We start from the raw sequence: 7,938 nt of genomic DNA, 5'->3' as shown, positions 1-7,938 counted from the left end.
GGTGCAACTGAAAAAAAAACTAAGGCCGGTGGTAATTCCTCCCCTTTGCCCCTTTGCGGCCCTATTGTCACAAAGTTCTGGGATGTGGGAGTTGTTGATGTGTTGCCTGCAACCAAAACTGCAAAAAAGGTTGGGCGTGATGTCAGGATTTTTTGTCCCTTCACACTTACACCCACTCTCATGTGTCATTCTTTTGCTCAGGAATGGGTTTGGAGAGATCCTTCTAGAGCTCTGCTTAAAACATTATTGTCATAAATATTTTGATTGCATTTGCAAACTTGGCTCATTGTCCACCCTTGATGGCACGTTAGCTAGCGCTGGTCCCAAGTATTTGTTTCCTTCCATAGAGAAAACTAAAGCTTTATTCCTGCCCATTGCTTCCTGTGTTTAACAAGGTAACCATTACATGCTAATATCACATGCAGCTTATCTAATGTGATATATACTCAGAACAACAGGGAGGGGGATTTAAATGTATATGATGCAATGCACATCAGACACATAAATAACACACTCATAAACAAGTCAGTCCCTTGCCTCAGGCGGCAGACGATAAGAGGCAGAGGCTCACCTCACCCTTCCATTCTGGAGCTTGGTGATTCACTGTCTCCTGGGAAAATCCCATTTGTCCTCGTGCTTCTGAGGGAGCTTGTAGGAGGCTTTAGCACACCAAAGGACAAGGTCTTTGCCTCAGGGCTTGTCAGCCTCATTGGACTGGGCAGAACTCTTTGATCAAGGGAACTACCAGCATGGCATCTTCTTCCAGAAGCATGCATTGAGTGCATTGTTTCATTGTGTAGGGTTATTTGTGAAATGGTAATGGTCAGCCACCCCCAGGCTATTCATATGCATTGGAACTTTTAAAGGTAATCCTACAACAATCAAGGCATCCTGAAGGCCCCAGTATTGGCTGATCTCCTTCTAGGTTTTATTCTGGTTTTGTTTCATTTTAGAACATAAGGTCACAGTACTGGGTGGGAGAGCAGCAACTGCACCTTTGCAGGCAATTGCATGTTTCATTACTACCAATGTAAGCTCCTGGTGTTGGGGACTTGAGAGAGGACTGGGGTTCTGTCAGTGTGTCATCCACACTGCTGCCCACTCTGAGCTGGCAGAGGTGCTCTTGACTGTGGTGTTGAGGACCCCAAATCTGGTGGTCTTAGGTGACTTCAGCATTCATGCCAAAGCTGCCTTATCAGGAGTAGGCCGGGAGTTCATGGTTGTCATGGTGACCATGGGCCTGTCTCAAATTATATATGGTCCAACACATGTGGCAGGATGCCCCTTGGATCTGGCCTTCTCTACTAGACTGGGAGAAAATGATCTATGGGTGGGGGAGCCATGTGAGTTCTGTTGCTCTGGACAGATAATTACATGATCAGATTTCAAAATCCATATTAGTGCAATACCTCTATTAGGTCAACCAAAAGATCACAAAAATGGGCAAGCTTTCAAGATTTCTAGGTCTCTTTATCAGGCAAGATGTTATAAAAATCAGGTTGGGGAGAAAAGGAACCTGACTGGATGGTGAAGTCACCTTGTGCAGAACAAGGGTTTTTTTCCCTCCCCTATTCCCCCCATACCCTACTTGTGAACTATGTACATTGATGGGGGAAGATGTCACTTACTGTTTCGTCTCATGCAGCAAAATGTCCTGAGCCAGCCCTGAGAACACCCACAATACACATCCTTTCTGTTCCTGGAATGAAGATGAGATTATTCAGGGAGGAATATGGAGCAAACAGGGGTGGAGTGTCCATTAAACCTATTACGTCAGCAAGAGTCACGAGAGAGATCCAGGCTCTCCTTTCCGTATCACTACTGCAAACTAAAATTAGGTACAGATCAAGCTGATGACATCCAGAAATGCCAGGGTTTGAGGCCAATCACTGCTAGGTTAATACTAGTTCCACTTCTTGAAAATGTAAGGATTTTATAACGGTGTGCCTGAAGTGGAGAGTTCTGATTTGACCTACCTCAATAAAACACATCTTCAGGATCATATGGGAGCAAGGCAGAGATAATTAAAACTAGGTCAATATGAAGGAAATATCTTAACAAAACCTTTATAGGTTACCACCTCTCTGATGGATTAGGGGGAAGGGAGGGAGAATATGTAGGGCTCATTTGCATGTGTGAGTTTAAATGTTTAAATGCTCCACTGCCAAAGGTCACAACATATTCTAGGCCAACTGGAATGCAATAGTTGACAAAGGCTTGGGACATTATGTACATTAATAAATTAATATATCATGTATATATGCTCTTGACAGAAATTTGGCATTGACCCTGTATCATTTGGAAAAATTGAAGTCAGGACATAAATATAAAAGATCATATTTTTGTAACTTTTAAACGAAACAGATTTCTTCCTTTTTTGTTAATAGGAGAACTATGAAGTTGGGAAAGATAATAATAAAATGGACATTGAGGCTGCGGGCTTTTTTGTTTTGTTTTGTTTTTTGTTTAAAAGCCTCAGCTGAGCTGGGTGAAGAAAATAAATGTTTACTGCCCTCCAAATTGTCTCTTGTGGAGGCCTTGCCTCTAAACTAGGACTGGAAGATCATGCAGAAAGGCTTCTGCACAAGTCAGCAGTTTCTGCAGCTGCTTGCTCCACTCCTAGTAAAAGAGCAATTATAAAAAGTGCAAATACAACATAGTATTGTTACAGCATGAAACTTCCCAACATAGGCATGCTAACTGAAGTCACACGGAATCTTTGCTTTCTTCATCCACTTGTCCTGCAAGTCCAGTGGCAGTAACATAGTGTCCAGTGGCAGGAGGTAAAATCCAAATGAGTAGGGCTTCGACTAAAGCCACACCTCTTAATTCAGGGATGGAGGTCTCCCATCCAGCCCGCAGAGCTTTCATGCATTCCTCTGTAGGGCAAGGCTTGCCCTGCAGGAGATTTGGCTGGTGTGTGGCAGGAGATTCAGTGGATGCTGGGAGGAACTGTTTCTCCCAGTGCTGGCTGAATCTATTCATGCATTGTGCATCACTCTATGGGGATGGTGCAGAGCGCATGAAGCCCCAGGGATTCACCTGTGCACTGCCTTCCCTATTGAGGAGGGTGCTACACAGGCAAAGCATCCTGGGCAAACCAGCGGCTAGAGCACTCCTCCAGCTGCCGACTCAGTCAGGGAGGACACCATGTGGGCAAAGCATCCCCAGCCAAGCTGGCAGTTGGAGCACTCCCCCAGCCATTGACTAACTCAGGCTGGTTTCCCCAGTGGGGGAAGCTGGCACACAGAAAAGCAGGGTTCCAGTTGGTGCACCAGGTAGATGATTCACCCAGTGTATTGGCCAGGAACTTAATGACATCAGGGGGTGTGGCGCCATCCCCTGATGTAATTTGACAAGCAGAGTGCTGGGTGGGGGTCATCTGGCCCCTTTAGTTCCCCACCCCATCATTATTTTTTCCTCTTTTTTTGTACTTTTCCTCACTTCTTTGATTCCTGGAACCAAAACCAGGCATGGCAGCAGCTCCCATCTGGAAAGCCCTAAGATCATTTTCACACATTGCACTAAAAAGCACCATTGAACATCTCTTGCAGTACTTTTGCTACCAGTGAACGTTATTACTGTTGAAAATAAATGCAATGTGTATTCTAGCCAATGTAGGGTTATCATTGATATTACAGGACAGTATTAGCCAATCTTTTGCAGTGTCTGATCTGGCCATGATGACACCTGCCTTACTTTTTAGAGTGGCAATAAAGACCAACAAGTTCATTCCGGCATTGGCTTTTGTGAACTATAGCCCACCATCAGATGCATGGAGTATTATAATTAGTTTGAGGTTTTTTATACAGTACATGTGTTGTTGATGGAGAAGACTTGTAAATAGTGAGATCAAAAGGAAATTAAATGCAGAAAAGGACAATCACACTATTTAACAGTGGTCATTTACAGTGCAGTTGTTGCTGATAATGCAAATGTCCTCACACTAGGTAAGCCAATTAACACATGTAGTGTGTTATCCTGATTCAAGCCTCTGGTGACAGAATTAAATCATAGAATCATAGAATAGTAGGGTTGGAAGGGGCCTACAAGACCATCGAGTCCAACCCCCTGCTCAATGCAGGAATCCAAGTCACAGCATCCCTGACAGATGGCTGTCCAGCCTCGTCTTGAACGCCTCCAGTGTGGAAGAGCCCACCATCTCCCTAGGTAATTGGTTCCATTGTTGTATCGCTCTAACAGTCAGGAAGTTTTTCCTGATGTTCAGCCAGAATCTGGCTTCCTGTAACTTGAGCCCATTATTCCGTGTCCTGCACTCTGGGATGATGGAGAAGAGGTCCTGGCCTTCCTCTGTGACAACCTTTCAAGTACTTGAAGAGCGCTATCCTATCTCCCCTCAGTCTTCTCTTCTCAAGGCTAAACATGCCCAGTTCTTTCAGTCTCTCTTCATAGGGCTTTGTTTCCAGTCCCCTGATCATCTTTGTTGCCCTCCTCTGAACCCTCTCCAGTTTGTCTGCATCCTTCTTCAAGTGTGGTGCCCAGAACTGGACACAGTACTCCAGATGAGGCCTAACCAGTGCTGAGTAGAGGGGAACTAGTACTTCCCGGGATTTGGAAGCTATGCTTCTATTAATGCAGCCCAAAAGAGTATTGGCCTTTTTTGCAGCCACATCACATTGTTGGCTCATCTTCAGCTTGTGATCGACAACAATTCCAAGATCCTTCTCGCTTGGAGTGTTGTTGAGCCACGTATCCCCCATCTTGTAACTGTGCATTTGGTTTCTTTTTCCTAGGTGCAGAACTTGGCATGTATCCCTATTAAATGCCATTCTGTTGTTTTCTGCCCAGTGCTCCAGTCTATCCAGATCACTTTGAATTTTGTTTCTGTCTTCCAAAGTATTAGCTATCCCACCCAATTTTGTGTCATCTGCAAATTTGATCAGCATTCCCTGCACATCCTCCTCCAAGTCATTAATAAAAATGTTGACGAGCACTGGGCCCAAGACTAAGCCCTGCGGTACCCCACTTGTTACCTCTCCCCAGTTTGAGAAGGTCCCATTGATAAGTATGCTTTGAGTCCGATTCTGTAGCCAACTGTGGATCCACCGGATTGTTGTTTCATCTAGCCTACTTTGAGCTAGTTTGCTCATCAGGATATCATGGGGCACTTTGTCGAAAGCTTTGCTGAAGTTGAGGTATATGATGTCTACAGCATTCCCACGGTCTACAAGGGAGGTTACTTGATCAAAAAATGAGATCAGATTTGTCTGGCAGGACTTGTTTTTGACAAATCCATGTTGGCTTCGAGTAATCACGGCATTGTTGTCAAGGGGCTTCCAGATGGATTGCTTTATCATCTGCTCCAGAATTTTTCCAGGGATGGATGTCAGACTGACTGGTCTGTAGTTCCCAGGTTCCTCCTTTTTACCCTTTTTTGAAGATAGGGACAACATTAACCCTCCTCCAGTCATCTGGCACTTCCCCCATCCTCCATGATTTCTCAAAGAGAATAGACAGCGGTTCTGAGAGTTCTTCTGCCAGTTCCTTTATTACTCTAGGCTGCAATTCATCTGGCCCTGGAGATTTGAACTCATTCAAAGTAATTAGGTCTTCCTTGACCATATGCCTATCGATCTCAAGCTGCAATTCTGCCCCTTCAGCCTGTACTTCGCCTTTGCCAGGGAGGTCATAGACCCTCTTTTGGGAGAAGACTGAGCCAAAGTAGGAATTGAGCACCTCTGCCTTTTCTTTGTCATCTGTTATCGTTTTGCCATCCTTATTTAATAGCTGAACAACGATTTCTTTCCTCTGCCTTTTACTATGCATGTAGCTGAAGAAAGCCTTTTTGTTGTTTTTAGCATCCCTCGCTAACCTCAGCTCGTTCTCAGCTGTAGCCTTCCTGACACCATCCCCGCAATTCTGTGCTACCTGCCTGTACTCTTCCTTTGTTACTTGGCCTTCTTTCCACTTCCTATATGTGTCCTTTTTTGTTTTCAGGTCATCCCTAAGCTTTTTGTGAAGCCACATTGGCTTCTTCTGTTGTCTTCCACCTTTTCTTCTTGTTGGAATGGTTTGTAATTGTGCCTTGAGAATTTCCTTTTTTAAAAGCTCCCACCCATCTTGGACTCCTTTTCTCGTTAGCGTCGCTTGCCATGGGACCTTACTGATCATTGTTCTGAGTTTATTAAAATCAGCTTTCCTAAAATCCAGGGTACACATTTGACTACACTCGGCTTTTGCTTCCCTTAGAACCAAGAACTCAAGTACAACATGGTCGCTTTCCCCCAGAGTTCCTGTAACTGCTACTTTATCCACTAAGTCATCTCTGTTGGTTAGGATCAAGTCAAGGATAGCCGATCCTCTAGTTCCTTCCTCTACTTTCTGTAGGAGGAAGTTATCTGACACACAAGTCAGGAATTTCCTGGAGGGGCCATGTTTTGCAGAAATTGTCTCCCAACAAATATCAGGGAAATTGAAGTCCCCCATTACTACTACATCGTGCTTCCTTGAAATATTGGCTATTTGCTTTTCAAAAGTTTCATCCTCGTATTCTCCTTGGTTGGGTGGCCGGTAGTAGATTCCGACCACCAGGTTCCTTTTGTTCTTTGCTCCATTTATTTTGATCCAGATGCTCTCGATGGGGCTACCAAGCTCCTCCTCCTGTATTTCTGTGCAGAGATATGTATTTTTCACATACAGTGCAACCCCGCCTCCCTTTCTGTTCCTCCTGTTCTTTTTGAACAAGTTATATCCTTCAAGTGCTGTATTCCAGTCATGAGAGTCATCCCACCAAGCCTCAGTTATACCTATCAAGTCATAATTTCCCTCCTGTATTAAGAGTTCACGTTTGTTCTGTTTGTTTCCCATACTCTGGGCATTAGTATATAGACATGGAAGACCATGTGCTTCATAGTCTGGCTTTCTTCCTACATGTGTCTGAAGACTATTATTGGGTGCTATCAGAGCTGTTCTCTCCATTGCAGTGCATGCGCATACATCCATTGTTACCCCCAACATTACATCTCCCTTCCCCGTGGGATTCAGTTTAAAGCCCTCCTGATGAAGTTCTTCATGCTGTGGCCAAACACATTCTTCCCAGCCTTTGTGAGGTGCAACCCATCCCTTGCCAACAGCCCATCTTCCAGGAAGTATAGCCCGTGGTCCCAGAATCCAAATCTCTCTCGTCAGCACCACCTTCGTAGCCAGTCATTCACCCAGAGTATTTTTCGTTCCCTTCCTATCCCTCTTCTAACTACTGGAAGGATGGATGAGAAAACTATCTGGGCCCCAAAGTTCTTGAGTTTTCTTCCCAAAGCTTCAAAGTCTGACGTGATCTTTTCGTAGCTGTGCTTGGCGGTATTGTGGTAAATGGCCCACAAAAGCTTCTGCCAGAATAAATGTGTTAGTCTTTAAGGTGCCACAGGGCTCTGTTGTTTTTGCTGCAATAGACTAATGTGTTCATCCCTCTGGAAAGTGTCACTCTAGCGTGCACTACAGTACCTAGGCAGCCCCGAACCCAGCCATGCCTTAGTGTGGTTTTGCCTCAAGTGCAAAGAACCATAGTGGAGGGAGCAGGGCAGCACTGGTGAGGAAGGGCAGCAGGTCCAACCCGAACTGCTTAGGGCTTCAGCCATTGGCATGCCCATTGTCCAGGCACACCCACCAACTCCTGCTGACCGTACCACTTGTGCTATCCATCCTATAGGTTTTCCAGCCATATCTGATTTAAGCATAAGCATTGCTGTGCTAATCTATTTTTTAAAAGATCCAAACATAACAGTAACAGAATGCCTTTATTAGGTAATATGCTTCTGTTACTTCTGAATTCTGTAAACCTCTTGTCTAATGTTCCAGGCTTGATTCTTGGCATCCAAGGATTTCCAGAAGCACAGCTGGTAAAGACCTCTACCTAAGGAGCCTCTTTGATGAGACATTTTATAAACGTGCATTTAAAAAATACATATCACACATTCTGCA

Source organism: Heloderma suspectum, chromosome 5 (assembly GCF_057233095.1).
Source record: "Heloderma suspectum isolate Gila_16-S chromosome 5, 16-S_ref, whole genome shotgun sequence".
NCBI classification, from domain to species: Eukaryota; Metazoa; Chordata; class Lepidosauria; order Squamata; family Helodermatidae; genus Heloderma; species Heloderma suspectum.
Note: the sequence above shows the minus strand (reverse complement) of the source record.